Here is a 21,894-nt window from a genome sequence, read left to right as displayed (position 1 = left end):
ATCGGAGAGACGCTGTTCACTGCCAGCTATAGCCTCCAGTACCTGCTGAATAGACGGCGCCTCTGCCATCTCTGGGGTACCGGCCGCGGACACAGAGGGGGGGTCCGAGTGGGTTGGAGAGGCTCCCTGGGAAGGAGCCAATGACACCCTGGGATTGGATTGCCTGGCATATCTTTCTAGTTTGGCCGCGGCCGCACTCTGGCCGCCCTTAACCATATCGTGCAGGAGCAGTCACACCTACCCAGGGCAGGGTTTTTTAGGATAGAGTGTAGGCAGATGGCGGCAGCAGCAAGGACGTACACAATCAGTGGCGGGAAGCACCCGTGCCCGGTCCCTATGTCCGAATATCAATGGGTAGAAAATGCAGACGTGTGTAGCAGCAGCAGCAATAATATGGACAGAAGTATTGTAGAGGGAGGCAGGGGTAGGATATTGGTGTGTAGCACACCGTTGAATATTAGTGCAGTACAGCAGCGTAGCCAGAACCTATCTACATGCAGCCTTTCTGTGGTAGAATGGGAGAGCTGCGCAGCGTGAACACCTAACGGTGCCTCCAACACTATGCTGAGGTAATATAGATGATATAGATAGTGTGAGGCTGATAGTGGGTGAGATCAGCAGACAATAGGGTCTCAGAGTTCATATAACAGAGTGCAAGTCCCTGGAGAGTCTCATCAGGCAGCCCCTGATATGTGTAGGCATGGGCAGCAGCCACTGTAATCCCCTCCTAAAATGGCCGCAGTGTCTCTTCCCCTTCCCCAGGAGTACCTGCCAAACATCCTAGCTTCAGAGTCCCTGGTCCCAGCTCACGAGGCAGAGGAGAGGAGAGGCTGTCTCTCTCCCACAGTCTTTCGGCGGCGTCTGGCGTCAGCAGCAGCCCGCCGCACGAGCTCCGGGCGTCCCGCGGCCGAGGCCGCCAAAATCGAGGCCGGGGATCCGGAGGAGTTGTAGGCCGCAGGGCCGGGCGGCGGTGGTTGGCGCCTCTACGGGACCCGGAGACCGCGGACATACACACCCGTTGGTGCCCAGCAGCACAGGGTGAGCACTTCAGCCGGGCAGAGCACCAGGGGGAGTCAGGATATCTTCAGGAGTTTAGGTAGCCGGGGAGCTCCCGAGACTTGCTGCCTACTCCTCAGCCGCCGTGGCCACGCCCCTGTGACCACACTATTTAAATTAAAAAAATCATACAAATTCAGTACTCACCTAATATTAACACTTTAAACTGTAATTCATCTGAATTCAGGGAATGTTAGTTCCAAAATATTGCAATAGTTTGTTAAGCTGACCAGCCCCTTCTCTTTAAAAGAGTGGGACAGGGCCTAAACACATGATATAAGCATGCTGTGTATTTAAAATCCAAAAGATGCCTGTGAGCATTGCTCAGACTTGTGTAAGTCAGTGTAGGGACTGACCAAATGGGAAGGCCGTGAAGGGGCTGGTCAGCTTAACAAACTATTGCAATATTTTGGAACTAACATTCCCTGAATTCAGATGAATTACAGTTTGAAGTGTTAATATTAGGTGAGTGCTGAATTTGTATGATTTTTTTTATTTAAATAGTGTGGTCACAATACCACTGGCACCGCGGACGTATGAGTGCTGTGGGTTCTTACCTATTGTTTATATAAAATTTTTGTGGTCACACTCTTTCTTGCACCCCTATTGTCCATATGTAAATAAAATGTTAAGAAATTCCCCAGGTGTTTTTACTGATATGCTTGGGTGTGGTTCCTGTCTCTTTAAAAGAGTGGGACAGGGCCTAAACACATGATATAAGCATGCTGTGTATTTAAAATCCAAAAGATGCCTGTGAGCATTGCTCAGATTTGTGTAAGTCAGTGTAGGGACTGACCAAATGGGAAGGCCGTGAAGGGGCTGGTCATCTTAACAAACTATTGCAATATTTTGGAACTAGCATTCCCTGAATTCAGATGAATTACAGTTTGAAGTGTTAATATTAGGTGAGTGCTGAATTTGTATGATTTATATATATATATATATACATACAAAAAACCCAGCACTCACTCACACTCTGTGATACTGTAGGACCTGCATGAAGGTGGGTTACCTTGGAGATCGGTATGCAGGCTTCCGTGCATTGGCCAATCCACTAACTAAACCCCCATCATTTATTTATTGAATTGTTGAGGATAAGTGAGCTTACTTTGGTGAGTGCTGGGTTTTTTGTTTGTATTTATTTGAGCTGTGGTCATGGGCTACATGCACCCCGTCCTGTGAGTAGTAAGTACAGCTGTGTACCCCGCTTTTGTGGTGGAGAGTGCTGTGTTACGTGCACCCCACCCTGTGAGTGGTAAGTGCATAGCTGTACCCCGCTTCTGGGGTGGCGAGTGCTGTGGTTTTCTCTCTGTGTGTATATGATGAGGTTAATCTATGGTTAACTCTTATTAACCGTGGCCACTAGCTTTGTCATGCACCCCTGTGTGGACTCTATTATCCTGAACCTGTCTCAGCTGTTCCTTAGCAATCATCTCTGAGCCAATGCAAGGTGACTAGTGTACCTTTAAAAGCCATAAAGGGTGTGGCAGGTACACATTAAATCTAGCAGGCAGATGATGTGTGTAACAGCAGTGAAGTAGTCAGGTTCTAAGACTCTGTGATAGTGTAGGACCTGCATGAAGGTGGGGTACATTGGAGATCGGTATGCAGGCTTCCGCGCATTGGCCAATCCACTAACTAAACCCCCATCATTTATTTATTGAATTGTTGAGGATAAGTGAGCTTACTTTGGTGAGTGCTGGGTTTTTTGTTTGTATTTATTTGAGCTGTGGTCATGGGCTACATGCACCCCGCCCTGTGAGTGGTAAGTACAGCTGTGTACCCCGCTTTTGTGGTGGAGAGTGCTGTGTTACGTGCACCCCACCCTGTGAGTGGTAAGTGCATAGCTGTACCCCGCTTCTGGGGTGGCGAGTGCTGTGGTTTTCTCTCTGTGTGTATATGATGGGGTTAATCTATGGTTAACTCTTATTAACCATGGCCACTAGCTTTCTCATGCACCCCTGTGTGGACTCTATTATCCTGAACCTGTCTCAGCTGTTCCTTAACAATCATCTCTGAGCCAGTGCAAGGTGACTAGTGTACCTTTAAAAGCCATAAAGGGTGTGGCAGGTACACATTAAATCTAGCAGGCAGATGATGTGTGTAACAGCAGTGAAGTAGTCAGGTTCTAAGACTCTGTGATAGTGTAGGACCTGCATGAAGGTGGGGTACCTTGGAGATCGGTATGCAGGCTTCCGTGCATTGGCCAATCCACTAACTAAACCCCCATCATTTATTTATTGAATTGTTGAGGATAAGTGAGCTTACTTTGGTAAATGCTGGTTTTTTTGTTTGTATTTACTTGAGCTGTGGTCATGGGCTACATGCACCCCGCCCTGTGAGTGGTAAGTACAGCTGTGTACCCTGCTTTTGTGGTCAAGAGTGCTGTGTTACGTGCACCCCACCCTGTGAGTGGTAAGTGCATAGCTGTACCCCGCTTCTGGGGTGGCGAGTGCTGTGGTTTTCTCTCTGTGTGTAAATATATATATATATATATATATATATATATATAATGTTATTATAATCATGTGTATATTTATATCAGTGTATGTTCTGCAAGATAGCTATCCAATCTGAATCATATTTAAATGATAGATTATTGTAGTCATTATAGATCTGTGTGAAATTGGATACATTTGTTTGCTATACAGATACATTTTAAACAAATGTATTTAAGGGAGTAATTATAGACATGAAACGCAGTTCTGGCATGGTTGTTAAGAAAAAACTTGGTGTTGTGTTAAGTGAGCGATTATAGTTAGTATTGCTCACATTTATAGAGTTGTGTGATTTGTTTTATTGTGTACGCACATTGGTACATGTGGTATGGAACGTGAGGGCAGCGTACAAAAATGTGCACGTGGCGCAAGGCCGCACACGTGGCATAGGGGTACGCACAGTTGCGTAATTAGGCAAGCTTGCGTAGGGTTGTGTGCGCATAATAAAACCACACTATATTTGTTCAATTAAGGTGGGATAGTAGACATTTAATACAATAGCACATAACTATCTGATTTCAAAAGCAGGTTACTCTAAATATAGTTTAAAAAACTGTATTGCCTCTGGGGGTAAAGCTGCCGATCAGAACGAGTGAAAATTTTCTGTACAGAAAAACAAAGCGTATTTGAGTGAGTGAAAGCGGAGCGAGTGGAGCTGAACCCAGGAACTGAAGTGGTCTAAGTGGCTGGAGTGGTAACACTGGGTTAGTAGAGACCCGGTGGCGTAGGGTTCGCTACCTTGCGTGATTAGAACAAAGTTGTCTAAGTGATCTGAAGTGGTCTAGGTGTCCCATACAACTAGGTGATCTGGAGTGGTCTAGGCTAGGTGGTCTACAGCAATCGTAGGGCATATAGATAACTAGTATCTATAGGCTGTGCTATTGCATCGCATATCCGTGTGTTCTGAACAGCACAACGTGATACCATTGTGTCATATGCGCTGTGGAAAAGCATACGCAGACGTGATTGTATAGACAAAGGGGTTTTTCTTTGATAACGTCGGGAAATCTCCCTGGTGGGCTTTCACTGGAAAGCGTGAAGGATAGTTATCTAATTTCTCTGTTTTTCACCCTACAAACAATTCCAATTGAAAGATACCGAAAAGGAATTTTTCGCTGCCTCTCTCAGGAAAATATTCCAACAGAACCTCCACCGAAAGAAATTACGGTGCTGTAAGGTCTGATAGGAGCCCTAAGTTGGGTACATGGCCTTCGCTATCGACAGTGTATGGTAGTACCGGCCAACGTGGGCGAGAGTGGGTGGAAGCGCTCGGAGAACTTTCAACGTCGCCTTATATTGAGTATTTTGGTATTTGTGGGAATAGCCGAGAAGGCAAAACCCACAAATTATGGGAGCCAGTTGCTCAACTAAGGGATGTATGGTAGCCAGGGTTCAGGCAGAAGAGTTGGGACCGAGATGGTCAGACTCGGGACCGAGAAGGTCAAAATTGCGGCCAAGAGGGTCAGCAAGTTTATTATGTGTGGAAAATATGGTCCACATGCTGAAGTTTACTGTGATGAATGGGTACGTATGACTGACAACGATAGGGTATCATTCCCTAGGGTGGGCAGCTTTGAACCAGAGGTACTGCAGAATGTAGGTATTAAAATATGTCTGATAAAATCCCGAAAACAAAGGGTCAGACATACAAATTGTTTAAACATGTGGCAGCAAGATGGGTTGGTGAGTTTGATCCTATGGTATTGCAGGTGGTATGTCTAACCAAAGTCATAAAAGACAAGAATGGAAATATAAGAACTGTTTGAACTTGTAGCAACAATAAACAAGTAGGAAGAAAAAAAGAGAATGCAAGTACACCGCCCTATGTAGATGTGGAAGCAGTTACGGCCAGCATACAAACTATAGAAAATAATAAAAATATGACTGTAACCTATATATGTACTAATGAATGTTGAAGTTTTATTTAGGAGGAGAAGGTGACCTGATTGTTTTCAGCCATTTCTCATGCGCCCAGAGGAGTATCCAACCAGTAAAAGAAGAGCAGTAGCCTGCGGGGGAAGTGGCTGAGACCAGTGGAACTGGTAAGTATGGTATCATTCGTGTACATATATAGTAAAACAAAAACAAAAAATCAAGAAAGTAACGTCAGAAATGGAGAAAAACCTGTCCGCACATTAGTATTTGCCAGTAGGAAAGCGGACAGAGACAAGGTAACCCCCGGGTATTTCTTTTAGTTACCATATAAGAAGTATTCATTTGCAGTAATAGAGAACTCTCCATCTGGATAAGATCACTGGTAAACACTAATTCGGCAAATGGGAGGGCTCAATAAGGCATTGAGGGTCTGGGTGCAGACTTCTTTGCCAAATTGGAAAGGGGTCTCAGTAGCTAATCTTAAAGAGTGTGCTATTGAATATCACAAGAATAGTGCTAGGTGCAGAGAACAACAGGTGGAGAGGTTGAGGACGGTAAGTATACAGGCACATACAGGAAAGACCCATCAGTCCAAACCCCAGATCCCTAATGGTCAATAATATGTTACACTTGCAGGAAGGAAGGGCATTTTGCCAGAGATTGTAGGAGTAGTAGGACACATAGTCAATATAGACCCCCTAGACAGAAAACACAAGCCACATTATTAAACACATAGACGGGACCAAGGGACATATAGTAAGGAATCATAAGCCATATAGAAAACACAGATTCGGCTAATGGGAAGAACAAAATAAATGCAACATTACCCTTTAACAAAACTTGCAGGGGTTAAGATGGGGCCTCTAAACTTTTGCTTCTTTTTCCTAGCAGAAATGGCCCCTGATTAACTTAACAGGAGCTTTGTTAGATATGGTATACATATAGCGTGCTCCCGCCCAGGAAGTACAAAGTATGTTGGATACCCACGAAGACTAATGTTACATTTCACTGTTCTAGATGCATGTCCATCACAGGTAGAGGAAATTATCTCACAGATATCGGGTTTCCTATGAACTTAGGATGGACAGGACACTGGATTGATGGCTGGGATAGTCCCAATAGCGATACGACAAACACAGAATTTTTTGAAGGGGAGTAGACCAAGTACAGAATCACTTTCCCGTAGTGTTCAATCCAGTTGTCAAGTTTTTATAAAATCTTCTCCACCTCTACAAACTCATCTTCACCAAACTCTATTCTGTTTCTCTACAGTTTCCTCTTCATCTTTTGCGTTCACACAGGGTGGTACGATACATGGACCCAATTACAGTTCAAACTCCACATGCCTTCAGAGTTCTGCCCGGACCCAGTATATCTCAACAGCACGATAACACCAGTATTACTGCAGTGTGCCTTGTCATGCACAAAGGGTGGAGGAAGGATGAGAATACTGGTGAAGGGAAATTTTGTATAGACACTGATATGCCTGTTGGTGAATGGCAAACCTGACATTTTCTTTTTCATTTTCTTCTTCTTTCTCTCCTCTAGAGATGTTTTTTTTTTCTTTTATTTTGAGTTATGCTCATGGTACTCTACATTGCAAACACACAATGACTTCGTACAGTTAACACCCTTTAGGAATTATTGTTATGTATTGGTGTGCACTGATGTTTTCTCAAACTGGGTAGAGGCATTTCCTGCCACCACGGATGCTGCTGTGTTTACCGCAAAGAAAAATTGCGCAGAAATTTGAGTGTAGAAAATGGTACCCCTAGAAGTAGGAGCAAAGCTTGAAATTGTACTATTGTGATCATAGATACTGCCACTAGTATTATGTAGCATCGGAACCACTCCCAGATCTTCACTTAACGAATCACCCTCTTCGAAATTTGTTTTGTTTTGGTTTTGGTGTTTTTGTTTTTGTTTTTGGAAGACAACCTCATGTCATGATTGATCCGCACAATGATCAGAAATACACCAATGAGGTGACAGTACAGTACTTTATCGAGATGAGCCAGCATTTGAGAACTTGACAAAAGAACTTGAAACTGTTGATTGCTGGTATGCCAAATACTAACTGTCTTGATTGTGAACCAAGAGACTGTGTGATTGTTCTTACGCTCAGGTTGCCTAATAGACAGGTGGGAAGGACCATACCAAGTTTTGTTGACAGCACTATCCCAGTGAAAGTAGCCGAGAGAGAGACTTGGGTCCACGATTCCCATTGCAGGAAAGTCGGTAGTCCGGAAGGAACTCGTAAATGGAGTGAGATTGCAAAAGTATCACCAGAGAGTCTGTCCCGTGAAGACTGAGAGGCGGCACTGTTGAACACTACCTGAGCGTACTAAAGGATTGCAGATAGACCAGTCATTGTAATTGATTTGTTATGAACAAGAGTTGTTTTGTTCTATTTCTCTTTTCTCTCTTTCCCACTGACAAACATTTTTTTTCAGGACATTCTGTTAGGGTCTCCTGCCCTGTGCTGCCACGTCGTCATGGCAACCGGGAGACAAGTGCTAGCGGAGTAACCTGAGCGCAGCTGATACTCCGGTTCGGGTCTTTTGCTGTGCAGTGGTTACAGGCTTTATGCACGGCAGGGGATCCGGTGCTGGTTTTTGTGCTCACAGTCTGTGAGGTCTGAGTGGGGCATGGACAGCACCTGCTATATAAACCCTCTTCTCAGGTTAAGCAGATGCTGCTGAATCTTTGTTGGTTAGTCAGTTCCTGAAAGTTAGCCAGTACTGTGTAGCTTTGTATTTGTTTGTTGCTTACTGCAAATAGGCCTTGGGATTTGGTACTACACTCTGCCAATCCAGACCTAGCAGTAAGACTGGAGTCAGTCGTTTAACTTGCTGGGGTTCTTTTGCTACTCTGTGAACTTAGCAAGTTTGCGGCTGTATTCTCAGACTTGCCTGCCAAAATCCTTTCTCACTGTGCAAGGTGTTCAGGTGTCAGTTTAGTGGCAGTAAGCTGAACCAGTGCACTGCAAGTGAGGACTAGGATTGTGGAGACTCTCCTTGTGTTTATTATTCCATCTCTGACCAAGGAGTTTACTGCCACACCCGTTGGTAACCCTTTAGGGTTTTGCTGTTGCCCTTAGCAACGGCATTTCGGGTTCTTTACATATAAAAACACAACATCTCGCTTCTTTCCATCTGAGCATTCCTAATACTAGGGAGACACCCAGTTTCTTAGCCTCTGGGCTTCTCTGTTCACTTTGTGTTGATTTTGTTACCCTATCACCTTCTGTGTACGTAATGTCATATTCCCCAGTCTGTCTGTGAGTTCATTTGTTTTGCATCCCTCTCCGTTCAGACACCAGTACATTCCTGCAGGCACTGGTGTGCATAACATATTCAGCAGCCCAATACTCCTGTTGAAATTTTGTGGGAATATGGATCATACCCCTCAAAATACTTTGCAACAGGTGGTCGATCTGGTGCAGGTCTTGACTCGACAATTTAATGATTTGTCCATTAAAATGCACACCTCCCAGGCCGCTGGCGGAGCTCCCGCAGCAGCAGCACCTTCAGGGGTTAAGGAGCCGAAAGTAAATCTCCCGGATCGTTTTTCTGGAGATCGCTCGCAGTTCTTTTGTTTCAAGGAGAGCTGCAAGCTATATTTCCAGCTTAGGCCTCAGTCTTCTGGGTCGGAGATTCAGCGGGTGGGCATAGTGATTTCCTTGCTACAAGGAGACCCACAGGTCTGGGCATATGGGTTGCAGCCTGACTGTCCGTCGCTAAAAGTGTTGATGCTTTTTTTACGGCACTGGGCATGTTGTATGATGACCCTGACAAGACGGCCTCAGCCGAGGCTCAGATTTCGATCCTTAAGCAAGGGCGAAGGCCAGTTGAGGTTTACTGTACGGAGTTTCGGAGGTTGGCCCATGATACCCAGTGGAATGACCCAGCCCTGAGACACCAGTACCGAAGAGGTCTTTCTAACCAGATAAAAGACCAACTGGTACAATATCCCTTGCCTGATAGCTTGGATCAGCTCATGCAGTTATCCATCCGGGTGGATAGATGGCTGAGAGAGCGTAGGCTTGAAAGGGAGACCGAGGTTTCCTTCTTTCCCAAGGGAACCTCAGACTCTGAGGAATTTTCCAAGGAGCCTATGCAGATTGGGGCTACCCGCCTCTCCTCGCGTGAGAAGACGCGGAGGAGACAGCAGGGGTTGTGTTTGTACTGTGGGAATAAAGGTCATGTGGTAGTATCATGCCCAGAAAAGCCGGAAAACTTCAGGGCCTGAGGGTGATGGGAAATATCCTGTCAGGCCAGAAGTCAGAATTTCCCAAGAAGACTTTCATCATTCCGGTGACCTGAAGATCCTCGGTCAAACTGTCAAGACTGAGGCCTTTGTGGACAGTGGGGCCGACGGGGTTTTTATGGACCGCCAATTCGCCCTGAAACACTCTGTTCCCTTAGTACCCTTGGCATCGGAAACTGAGATCTGTGGGTTAAACGGGGAACCATTATCCCAGGGTAAAATTACCTCTTGCACTAGCCAGATTTCTTTGTTTATTGGAGCCACACACTCTGAAAAATTGTCCTTTTATGTGACTGTACTTTTGCCCCATTGGTGTTGGGGTTACCCTGGTTAAGGGCCCACAATCCTCAATTTGACTGGGTCTCTGGGGAGATTCTTAGTTGGGGTACTGATTGTTTCAGGAGTTGCTTGAGCCTTCCAGTCAGGCTTTCGCAGCAAAGTTTGCCAGGATTGCCAGGATGTTATGCAGATTTTGCGGACGTGTTCTCCAAAAAAGTTGCAGAGGTACTACCTCCCCATCGCCCCTATGACTGTGCCATTGATTTGTTGCCGAATGCTAAGCTTCCCAAGAGCAGGTTGTACTCCCTGTCACGTCCTGAGACTCAGGCTATGGCAGAGTACATTCAGGAGAACTTGGCTAAGGGATTTATCAGACCTTCACAGTCTCCAGTTGGGTCGGGGTTCTTCTTCGTGGGTAAAAAGGACGGTTCGTTGCGACCCTGCATCGACTTCAGGGAATTGAAACGTATCACGATTAAAAACTCATACCCACTGCCTCTCATTTCGGTCTTGTTTGACCAGCTTCGTACTGCCACCATTTTTTCTAAGATTGACCTACGCGGTGCGTACAATCTAATCCGAATAAGAGAGGGGGATGAATGGAAGACTGCCTTTAATACCCACTCAGGGCATTATGAATATTTGGTGACGCCTTTTGGGCTCTGTAATGCCCCGGCAGTCTTCCAGGATTTCATGAACGATGTGCTCAGGGAATATTTGGATAGATTCTTAGTTGTATACTTAGATGACATCCTAATCTTCTCCCATTCCCTGGAGGAACATCGGAAGCATGTACGCTTAGTCCTCCAGAAACTCAGATACCACCTGCTTGGGGCGAAGCAGGAGAAGTGCGAATTTGAAGTTCAGCAAATCGCATTTCTAGGATATATTATCTCCCCAGAAGGTTTCCAAATGGAGGGTTTCAAGGTACAGGCAGTCCTGGATTGGGTGCAGCCCACTAGTTTGAAGGCGCTTCAGCGTTTCCTGGGCTTTGCGAATTTTTATAGACGATTTATCGCTGGATTTTCGTCTATAGTGGCGCCCTTGGTGGCACTCACAAAGAAAGGGGCGGATGTTGCTCACTGGTCTTGTGAGGCCAAAGCGGCTTTTGCCCGTCTCAAAAGGGCATTTGTCTCGGCCAAGGTGCTGCGACACCCAGATCCAGAGCGTCCTTTTGTGGTGGAGGTGGATGCCTCTGAGATGGGTATTGGGGCAGTGCTTTCTCAGATGGGAGTGTCTGATAATCGCCTTCATCCCTGTGCTTACTTTTCCTGTAAATTTTCGCCTGCCGAGATGAATTATGACGTGGGTAACCGGGAATTGTTGGCTATTAAGGATGCACTCGAGGAGTGGAGACACTGGCTTGAGGGGGCTAAGTTTGTGGTCTCAATTCTCACCGACCATAAGAATTTGGCATATTTAGAGTCAGCGAAGCGTCTCAATGCCAGGCAGGCATGATGGGCTTTGTTTTTTGCTCGCTTTAATTTTTTGATAACATATCGCCCTGGGTCAAAAAACATCAAGCTGATGCGCTCTCGCGGAGTTTTGCTCCAATCCAGGAGACCACCGAGGAGCCATTGCCCATTGTGTCCCCATCATGTATTAAAGTGGGCATTACCCAGGACCTCTTGTCATTAGTCCTTAGAGCACAGGAGCAGGCTCCTCCAGACCTTCCGGTAGGTCTTTTGTTTGTGCCTCCTAGGTTAAGACAGCGAGTGTTCCTGGAATTCCATGCCAAGAAGTCGGCAGGTCACCCGGGTATTGCCAGAACTCGGGAGTTGCTATCTAGGGCGGTGTGGTGGCCCTCGGTGGCTAAGGATGTGGATCAGTGGGTTCGGGCATGTGACATCTGTGCCCGAAATAAGACTCCTAGAGGGGTTCCTGTTGACCCATTACATCCACTCTCTATTCCATCTAAGCCATGGACCCACATTTCAATGGATTTTGTGGTGGACTTGACCAAATCCTCGGGGATGACAGCCATCTGGGTTGTCGTTGACAGGTTTTCGAAGATGGCTCACTTCGTTCCACTGGTTGGGCTGCCATCGGCCAGATGCCTGTCTGAATTATTTATGCTGCATGTTGTGCGCCTCCATGGGTTGCCACTTGATGTGGTCTCTGACCGCGGATCCCAGTTTGTGGCCAAATTCTGGAGGGCATTTTGTTCCAATCTCCAGATTTCTGTCAGCTTGTCGTCAGGCTACCATCCGCAGTCTAATGGGCAGACTGAAAGGGTGAACCAGTCCTTGGAGCAGTTCCTCAGGTGTTATGTCTCCAAGTGTCAGACTGACTGGGTTGCTCATCTGTCCATGGCGGAGTTTGCCTATAACAACGCGGCTCACTCTGCTACAGGGATCTCTCCCTTCCTTTGTGTGTATGGGCATCATCCTAAGGCCAATTCTTTTGACCCCCTGGACTCCACGCCTGGTGGTTCCTCTGTGGTTTCGGTCCTTAGGGGTATTTGGAGGAAAGTGAAGAAAGCCCTTGTGTCTGTGTCATTAGTGACCAAAAGGGTTTTTGATAAGCGGAAAAGACCCTGCAGCTTCAAATTAGGAGACTTCGTCTGGTTGTCTACCAAGAATTTGAAGTTGAGACAGCCATCTCATAAGTTAGGCCCCCGGTTCATCGGCCCTTATAAGATCACTAGGGTTATCAATCCGGTGGCATTTCAGTTAGATCTGCCCCGTTCTTTGGGTATCAATAAAACATTTCATTGTTCCCTTTTAAAACGGGCGATTAGTAATTCTTCTTCCAGTGGAAGACCTTCTCCTCTTCTGATACGTGGCCAGAGGGAGTTTGTTGTTGAAAGGATTCTTGACTCCAAGATGGTTCGGGGTCGGCTGTCATTTTTGGTGCACTGGAAGGGGTATGGCCCGGAGGAGCGGTCGTGGGTGCGCAGTTGTGATCTTCATGCCCCCAGACTGATACGCTCTTTCTTCTCGCAGTTCCCCGATAAACCCGGTGGTAGGGGTTCTTTGACCCCTCGTCAGAGGGGGGGTACTGTTAGGGTCTCCTGCCCTGTGCTGCCACGTCGTCATGGCAACCGGGAGACAAGTGCTAGCGGAGTAACCTGAGCGCAGCTGATACTCCGGTTCGGGTCTTTTGCTGTGCAGTGGTTACAGGCTTTGTGCACGGCAGGGGATCCGGTGCTGGTTTTTGTGCTCACAGTCTGTGAGGTCTGAGTGGGGCATGGACAGCACCTGCTATATAAACCCTCTTCTCAGGTTAAGCAGATGCTGCTGAATCTTTGTTGGTTAGTCAGTTCCTGAAAGTTAGCCAGTACTGTGTAGCTTTGTATTTGTTTGTTGCTTACTGCAAATAGGCCTTGGGATTTGGTACTACACTCTGCCAATCCAGACCTAGCAGTAAGACTGGAGTCAGTCGTTTAACTTGCTGGGGTTCTTTTGCTACTCTGTGAACTTAGCAAGTTTGCGGCTGTATTCTCAGACTTGCCTGCCAAAATCCTTTCTCACTGTGCAAGGTGTTCAGGTGTCAGTTTAGTGGCAGTAAGCTGAACCAGTGCACTGCAAGTGAGGACTAGGATTGTGGAGACTCTCCTTGTGTCTATTATTCCATCTCTGACCAAGGAGTTTACTGCCACACCCGTTGGTAACCCTTTAGGGTTTTGCTGTTGCCCTTAGCAACGGCATTTCGGGTTCTCTACGTATTAAAACACAACATCTCGCTTCTTTCCATCTGAGCATTCCTAATACTAGGGAGACACTCAGTTTCTTAGCCTCTGGGCTTCTCTGTTCACTTTGTGTTGATTTTGTTACCCTATCACCTTCTGTGTACGTAATGTCATATTCCCCAGTCTGTCTGTGAGTTCATTTGTTTTGCATCCCTCTCCGTTCAGACACCAGTACATTCCTGCAGGCACTGGTGTGCATAACACATTCTATTTTTGCAAGGTTTTTTTATGAGGAGTCGAGTGTGGGACTGGAACTGGTTCTGGAGGAAGGAGTGATTTCCTTATAGGATCCCAGGATTAGCCGATCAGTTTGTTAAAGCCAGAGAAAAATCAAAGGTCTAGTAGTTATGGGGTTCGGAGGTAATCAGGAACAATCAGGCAATGGCTATTCACACATTGCAGATAAAGAGCTCATTAATATATGTGGAAGAAATGTTTATGAGTGGCTCTCCCCGAACTCCGAAGGTTTATGTTATTTAGGAAGGACACTACTTATAACCCTTGTTCAATTATTAAACAGACCTAGCATATGTCTCAGAAATGGAAACAATGTTCAAAAAAGGATAGGAATATGTAGATCATGAAAAATTTTATATGTCACTTTCACGATTTGTTTGTGTCTTCTTTATCTACTCAGCAGAACCTCAATCGAATCCAAACATCAGTGTACAAAGACGTAGGTACATGTATGTGTGGAATGTTTGTTCAAATCAGACATTATAGGCCAAAGCACTGTCCCAGCATACTCTATAGGTTGAATGTTGTCCCACACCCAACCAGTGGTCCCGTGACCGCCGAGTGCATATAGAGGATGTCTCGTCCTCCTCCCTGTCTTACCCAAATATGGTCAAACATCTGATTTGCGAAATGAATACATACTTGTGTCTAGGTCACCGATTATTGTCTGAAATATTTTTTTTCCCCTTATGTTAATAATTGATGGCAGTTATTGTTTACGGCCAAAGGGTGGACTGTCGAAGTCAAAATTATTACATAGAAAGAACATACAGACTCCACACATATAAGTCGCTATGCTTGCAAATACGCGCAGCGAGCACAGCAATATATGGTAACACACGCATTTACATGGACATGCCACAGAGATGGATTCGACACTTATTTCATACAGCACATAATTAAAACATATCAAGCGCCAGACATCATAATCATTTAAAAATTATATAATGGAGTAATGTCATTTATGTGTATTATTGGAACGAAGCAAGATAGACCTGTCATATTTGGTATTAAAGCAACCAGATTAATGTGTATATCAAGGTGATACTTGTTATTAAGTTGTAGGACATTGCAACAAGTAGTTATGATTAAATGTATGAAAGCTAAAATCACTCTTATTAGAACAATAGACATTTCCAAACAGTTGGTGGACAGGAAACTCAGGCCAGCCCTTTGGATGTCTTCAAGGCTGAACCTGGTTAGCATACAAACAGACTAGTGACTTATCATGAATGAGAAAGTTCCCTCCCTTAGACTAGATGTGTGCACTCCCCCAAAACTAGATAACACATTACAGAGACACACAGGAGTTAGTTGCTGTTTTGTCCCAGACGTTGGTGGAGATGCTGCCAGTCCGGTTCCTGCATGATTTTACAGAGAGAGAGAGAGAGAGAGAGAGAGAGAGTGAGTGATATGGAGGGACGGATTTATATGAGAAAGATAATAAGATTTTAAACCTACCGGTAAATCTTTTTCTCCTAGTCCGTAGAGGATGCTGGGGACTCCGTAAGGACCATGGGGAATAGACGGGCTCTGCAGGAGACATGGGCACTAAAAAGAACTTTAGGTATGGGTGTGCACTGGCTCCTCCCTCTATGCCCCTCCTCCAGACCTCAGTTAGAGAAACTGTGCCCAGAGGAGATGGACAGTACGAGGAAAGGATTTTTGTTAATCTAAGGGCAAGATTCATACCAGCCCACACCATCCACACTGTATAACATGGAATATATGAACCAGTTAACAGTATGAGACTGATCAAAACTGTAATATAACCCTTATGTAAGCAAACTATATACAAGACTTGCAGAATTTAGTCCGCACTGGGACGGGCGCCCAGCATCCTCTACGGACTAGGAGAAAAAGATTTACCGGTAGGTTTAAAATCTTATTTTCTCTTATGTCCTAGAGGATGCTGGGGTCTCCGTAAGGACCATGGGGATTATACCAAAGCTCCAACATGGGCGGGGGAGTGCGGATGACTCTGCAGCACCGAATGAGCAAACATGAGGTCCTCCTCAGACAGGGTATCAAACTTGTAGAACTTTGCTAAAGCGTTTGAACCCGATCAAGTTGCTGCCCGGCAAAGCTGTAATGCCGAGATGCCTCGGGCAGCCGCCCAAGAAGAGCCCACCTTCCTAGTGGAACGGGCTTTTACCGAATTTGGTAACGGCAATCCAGCCGTAGAATAGGCCTGCTGAATCGTGTTACAGATCCAGCGAGCAATAGTCTGTTTAGACGCAGGAGCGCCAACCTTGTTGGCTGCATATAGGGTAAACAGGGCCTCTGTTTTCCTAACCCGAGCCGTTCTGGCCACATAAATTTTCAGTGCCCTGACCACATCCAGGGACTCGGAATCCTCCACGTCCCTTGTAGCCACAGGCACCACAATAGGTTGGTTCATATGAAAAGAAGAAACCACCTTAGGCACAAATTGAGGACGAGTCCGCAACTCAGCTCTATCCACATGGAAAATCAGGTAAGGGCTTTTGTGAGACAAAGCCGCCAACTCCGACACTTGCCGTGCCAATGCCAAGGCCAATAGCATGACCACTTTCCAAGTGAGATACTTTAATTCAACTGTCTGAAGAGGCTCAAACCAGCGAGACTTAAGGAACTGTAACACCACGTTAAGGTCCCATGGTGCCACCGGGGGCACAAAAGGAGGCTGGATATGCAGCACCCCTTTCACGAAAGTCTGGACTTCTGGAAGAGAAGCCAATTCCTTTTGAAAGAAAATGGATAGGGCCGAAATCTGAACCTTAATGGAGCCTAATTTTAGGCCCAAATTCACTCCAGTTTGTAGGAAGTGGAGAAAACGGCCCAGATGGATTTCTGCCGGAGGAGCAGTCTTGGCTTCGCACCAAGACGCATACTTCCTCCAGATACGGTGATAATGTTTCGATGTCACCTCCTTCCTAGCCTTTATCAGAGTAGGAATGACCTCCTCCGGAATGCCCTTCTCCGCTAGGATCCTGCGTTCAACCGCCATGCCGTCAAACGCAGTCGCGGTAAGTCCTGGAATAGACAGGGCCCTTTTTGTAACAGGTCTTCCCTGAGAGGAAGAGGCCACGGATCTTCGGTGAGTATCTCCTGCAGATCCTGATACCAGGCTGTTAGGAATCGGCGCTCTGCTATGTCTCACTTACCAGCGCGCTGGTGTGCGGGCCTCCGGAGGTCTTGTCCCCAGTTGCGGCTGCATGGGTGTAGTAACCGCGAGCATTCTATTTCACATTGCTGAGTACTCCTGAGTCTGGTCCTGTGTGGGTTTTGCGGTGTGCCGATGTCCAGCCTGTGTGGACGTTACCATGGCACCTGCACGCAGCTGATTCTGATGTTCAATCCAGCTTGTATCTCCGCCTGCAGTTTGTGTCCAATCACTGCTGGGCAGGAGGTATAACTTCCAGCTTGTGGCTCTCTCACATTGCCTCGGACAACAAGTCACACACCGTGTGCCTTAGTTCTTCTGGTTCCTGTTTCCAGCGATCCCCGTGGTTACTTCCATTTGTTCCAGTCTTCATTCTCACAGCTCTCCTGTTAACTCAGGACTCCAATTCCATCCAGCCACAATCACCAGCAGCAGAGACTCTCCTCAGGTGTTCGTATTACCATCTCACTTGTACACTGGCTATCTGTATTCCATCTGTGCATTTCAGCAGTATTACTATTGATGGCTTAGAGACTGTTTCCTGCTTGTGCCTAGTAAAGCTATCTGAACTTGTGTGCTTTAAAGAGACTGAGTGTTTCTTATACATGCCGGAGTTCTGCCTTTCAAGTTACTTTATCTTACGTTATACTGAGACTGTGTGCTATCAAGTACTATTGGACTTTAGTTATACCATCTACCTTCAGTTTTGTTGTTTCACATTTCATTTGCAAGAGACCTCAGCTATTTAAATCCAGTTATCAACCATTGTCATTCCATTACCGGTTTTCTGTTTATACTGTGTTATTCGATCTGCTCAGTAACAATAAAACATCAGCGCCTATGCGCAGGACTATTATATTGCCTCCACGTTTTATCCATCAGACCAACACTGACCCACTAGCGCCCCCACTGGGGACAGACAAACCTAGAGACCTGACAGTTTGTCTGAGGCCCATGGACCCGGACGGTGGTCAGAGTGTGGGGTCAGGGACACTCCAAGACCTAGTGTCACGACTGGATGGTCAAGAGGCTGCGCAGCAGCAGGTTATGCAATTCCTGCAAGGAATGTCTTTACGATTAGATACTTTGCAACAATCACTTCCAATTCCAGTTTCCCCAGTGTCCTCTTCAGTTATAGTTCCTGCTCCAGGTTCCTCAGTTTCCAGCTCTCCAGTTGCTCCTGTTCCAATGTCTCGCATCCATCTTCCTACCCCGAGTAAATTTGATGGTAATTCTAAGATGTGTCGTGGGTTTCTAAATCAATGCGAAGTTCAGTTTGAATTGCAGCCACAGAACTTTCCAACACCTAGAACAAAGGTGGCTTATATTGTTTCTCTTCTAACTGGCTCTGCTTTGAACTGGGTCTCTCCGCTGTGGGAGCGAGCAGATGCAATATTGAACAACTATACTGAATTTGTTGTCGCATTCCGACGCATCTTTGACGAACCTCGGCGTACGACCTCTGCTTCTTCTGATCTCCTTCAGATCCGCCAGGGAACACGTACTGTGGGTCAGTACGTTATCCAGTTCCAGACATTGGCATCGGAGGTGAAGTGGAACAACCAGGCATTGGTTGCCGCCTTCTGGCATGGTCTGTCTGACCGCATCAAGGATGAACTGACTACTCGAGATTTACCAGAGCAACTGGAAGCTCTAATTTCCCTATGTGTCAAATTGGATCTACGTCTACGCGAGCGGACCTGTGAACGCTCTCGAGGTGATCTTCGCAAGCACCGAGCTATGCCTCCTGTACAGTCTCTACCTATTATTACTGATGAACCCATGCAGGTAAACAAATCTCGTTTAACACCTGAGGAGCGGTCCAGAAGATGAAAGGAAAGACTGTGTCTCTATTGTGCTGCTGCTGGTCATCTGATTGGTTCCTGCCCTGCTCGGCCGGGAAATGCCAGGTCCTAACTTGTAGAGGAGGAGTCAAGTTAGGGCTTTCGAATAAAGCTCCTTCATCTCAGGATCTTATATTACCTGTCACCTTGGAAAGGTCTGAGGGACTCCAATCTTTGTCTGCCTTAGTGGATTGTGGTGCTGCTGGGAATTTTATCACGCAAGCTGCAGTGGATAGACTCCATCTCCCAGTGACTAAGCTGTGTCGTCCAGTTTATCTCATGGCCGTGGACGGAAGCCGTATTTCTGAAGGTTCCATCTTTCAGCAAACCAAGCCGGTAGTTCTAGGAGTAGGCTTCCTGCATTCTGAGCTCATTGAGTTCCTGGTTATACCCAAAGCGGGCTATGAGATAGTACTGGGTATGCCTTGGCTCCAACTGCACAATCCGCAATTTGACTGGTCCACATTGCAGTTAACATCATGGAGTTCCTCCTGTCGTCTGTCTTGTCTGGCTCAAGTGTTTCCAATAAAGTCTTCTGGTGCAAAGTCTCAGTCTGGCCTCCTGGAGGCCTATCAGGAATTCACTGACGTCTTCAGTGAGAAAGCAGCGGATGTCTTGCCTCCCCATCGAGAGTGGGATTGTCCCATCGATCTGGTTCCAGGGAGCAAGCCGCCTAGAGGGCGTACATACCCTCTTTCAGTCCCAGAAACTCAAGCCATGAGTGAATACATAAAGGAAAATTTACTGAAAGGTTTCATCCGTCCATCCACTTCCCCAGCTGGTGCTGGATTCTTCTTCGTCAAGAAGAAAGATGGAGGACTTCGCCCCTGTATCGATTATCGGGGTTTAAATGACATCACGATCAAAAATAGCTACCCATTACCTCTTATCACAGAGCTGTTTGACAGAGTTAGAGGGGCTTCCATCTTCACGAAACTGGATCTTCGCGGGGCTTACAACCTTATCAGGATTCGAAGTGGTGATGAGTGGAAAACCGCCTTCAATACTCGTGACGGCCACTATGAATATCTAGTGATGCCCTTCGGTTTAAGTAATGCCCCTGCCGTGTTTCAAAACTTTGTCAACGAAGTGTTTAGAGATCTCTTGTATAAATGTGTGGTGGTTTACCTCGATGACATCTTGATATTCTCCCGTGATTTAGTCTCTCATCGCCAACAGGTGAAGGAGGTTCTGCAACGTCTTCGACGGAATCATCTGTATGGCAAATTGTCCAAATGCACATTTGAAGCTTCTTCAATATCTTTCTTAGGATACATCATTTCCGGAACAGATCTTCAAATGGATCCAGCTAAACTGGAAGCTATAGAAAACTGGTCTCTTCCAACAACACTCAAGTCAGTCCAACGCTTCATTGGCTTCGCCAATTACTACAGAAAGTTTATTAAAGGCTTTTCCACGCTAATAGCTCCAATTACCTGCCTTACCCGGAAAGGGGGAAATCCTTCCCAATGGTCTGATGACGCACTGTCCACTTTTCACAAAATAAAACAAGCTTTTATTTCAGCTCCTGTGTTACAGCAGCCGGATGTCAGTAAAGCCTTCATCTTGGAAGTGGACGCTTCGACGGTTGGCGTGGGCGCAGTCCTGTCCCAGGTTGGCAGTGATGGTAAGACTCACCCCTGTGGGTTTTTTTCTCGTACGTTCTCATCTGCAGAAATGAACTATACCATCGGCGACCAGGAGTTGTTAGCAATCAAATTGGCCCTTGAAGAATGGAGGTATCTGCTGGAGGGTACGAGATTTCCCATTACCATCTACACGGATCACAAGAACCTTCTCTACTTGAAAGCCGTGCAGTGTCTGAATCCTCGGCAAGCAAGGTGGGCTCTATTCTTTTCTCGCTTTGATTTTAAGTTGATGTTTAGACCGGGCTCACAAAATGTCAAAGCGGATGCTTTGCCTCGCTCCATGAGCTCAAACGAGGAATCCGCAGAACAGGCTGCTTGACCAGTATTAAATCCAGTGGTTTTCGCAGCTACAGGGATGTCGCAAGTCCCGCCTCCAGGCAAGATGTTTGTCTCTCCGGAGCTTCGTCCAAACCTTCTGTCTTGGGCTCATACGTCCAAGTTTACTGGTCACCCTGGGGTTCTAAAGACTTTTAAGTTTCTGTCTCAAACGTATTGGTGGCCTCGTATGAAGGTAGATATTCAAGAGTTCATAGCTTCATGTCCCAAATGTGCTCAGCATAAAAATTCTCGTCAGGCTCCCGCAGGCCAATTGATTCCCAATTCCATTCCTAAGCGCCCCTGGTCTCATGTGTCGATGGACTTTATTTCTGATCTCCCTCCATCCAAAGGGTATGACACCATCTGGGTAGTAGTCGATAGGTTTTCAAAAATGGCACACTTCATTCCACTCATGGGATTACCCTCTGCTCCAAAGTTGGCTCAGTTGTTTCTTCGTGAAATATTCAGGTTACATGGACTTCCAACAGAAATCATATCTGACCGAGGAGTACAATTTGTGGCCAAGTTTTGGAGGGCTCTGTGTTCAGCGCTACAGGTAAAACTGAAGTTCTCTACGGCCTATCATCCTCAAACAAATGGGCAGACAGAGAGGGTAAATCAAGAACTTGAGACCTATTTGAGACTGTATATCTCTTCTTCGCAGGATGACTGGGTAGAATTGTTGCCATGGGCGGAGTTTGCTCATAATTTCCGTTATCATACTTCAACTGACACAACTCCTTTTTTCGCAGTTTATGGCCAGCATCCTAGAGTACCGGATTTCCAAGAATTACCTACCATAGATGTGCCTGCGGCTGCTTCTGCTCTCCAGCGGTTCGTTCAAATTTGGAAAGAGATCCTTTCATCTCTTAAAAAAGTTTCTCAACGGTACAAAATGTTCGCTGATCGGAAGAGGCGAGCAGTTCCTAGTTTGAAACCGGGCGATAAGGTCTGGTTATCTACCCGTAATCTCCGGCTCAGAGTCCCCTCAATAAAGTTTGCTCCACGGTTTATTGGACCTTTTCCAGTAGAA

The 21,894-nt window shown here is 46.2% G+C and overlaps 1 pseudogene; it reads left to right on the top strand.

The window, feature by feature from the left end:
- The first annotated feature begins 276 nt into the window (after window positions 1-276).
- The window catches only part of LOC134949818 (homeobox protein OTX1-like), a 69,036-nt pseudogene continuing 47,418 nt past the window's right edge, over window positions 277-21,894 (top strand).

This window comes from Pseudophryne corroboree, chromosome 8 (assembly GCF_028390025.1).
Source record: "Pseudophryne corroboree isolate aPseCor3 chromosome 8, aPseCor3.hap2, whole genome shotgun sequence".
Lineage (NCBI taxonomy): Eukaryota > Metazoa > Chordata > Amphibia > Anura > Myobatrachidae > Pseudophryne > Pseudophryne corroboree.
The sequence above is the reverse complement of the archived record's forward strand: the minus strand, read 5'-3'. Positions and strand labels throughout refer to the sequence as shown.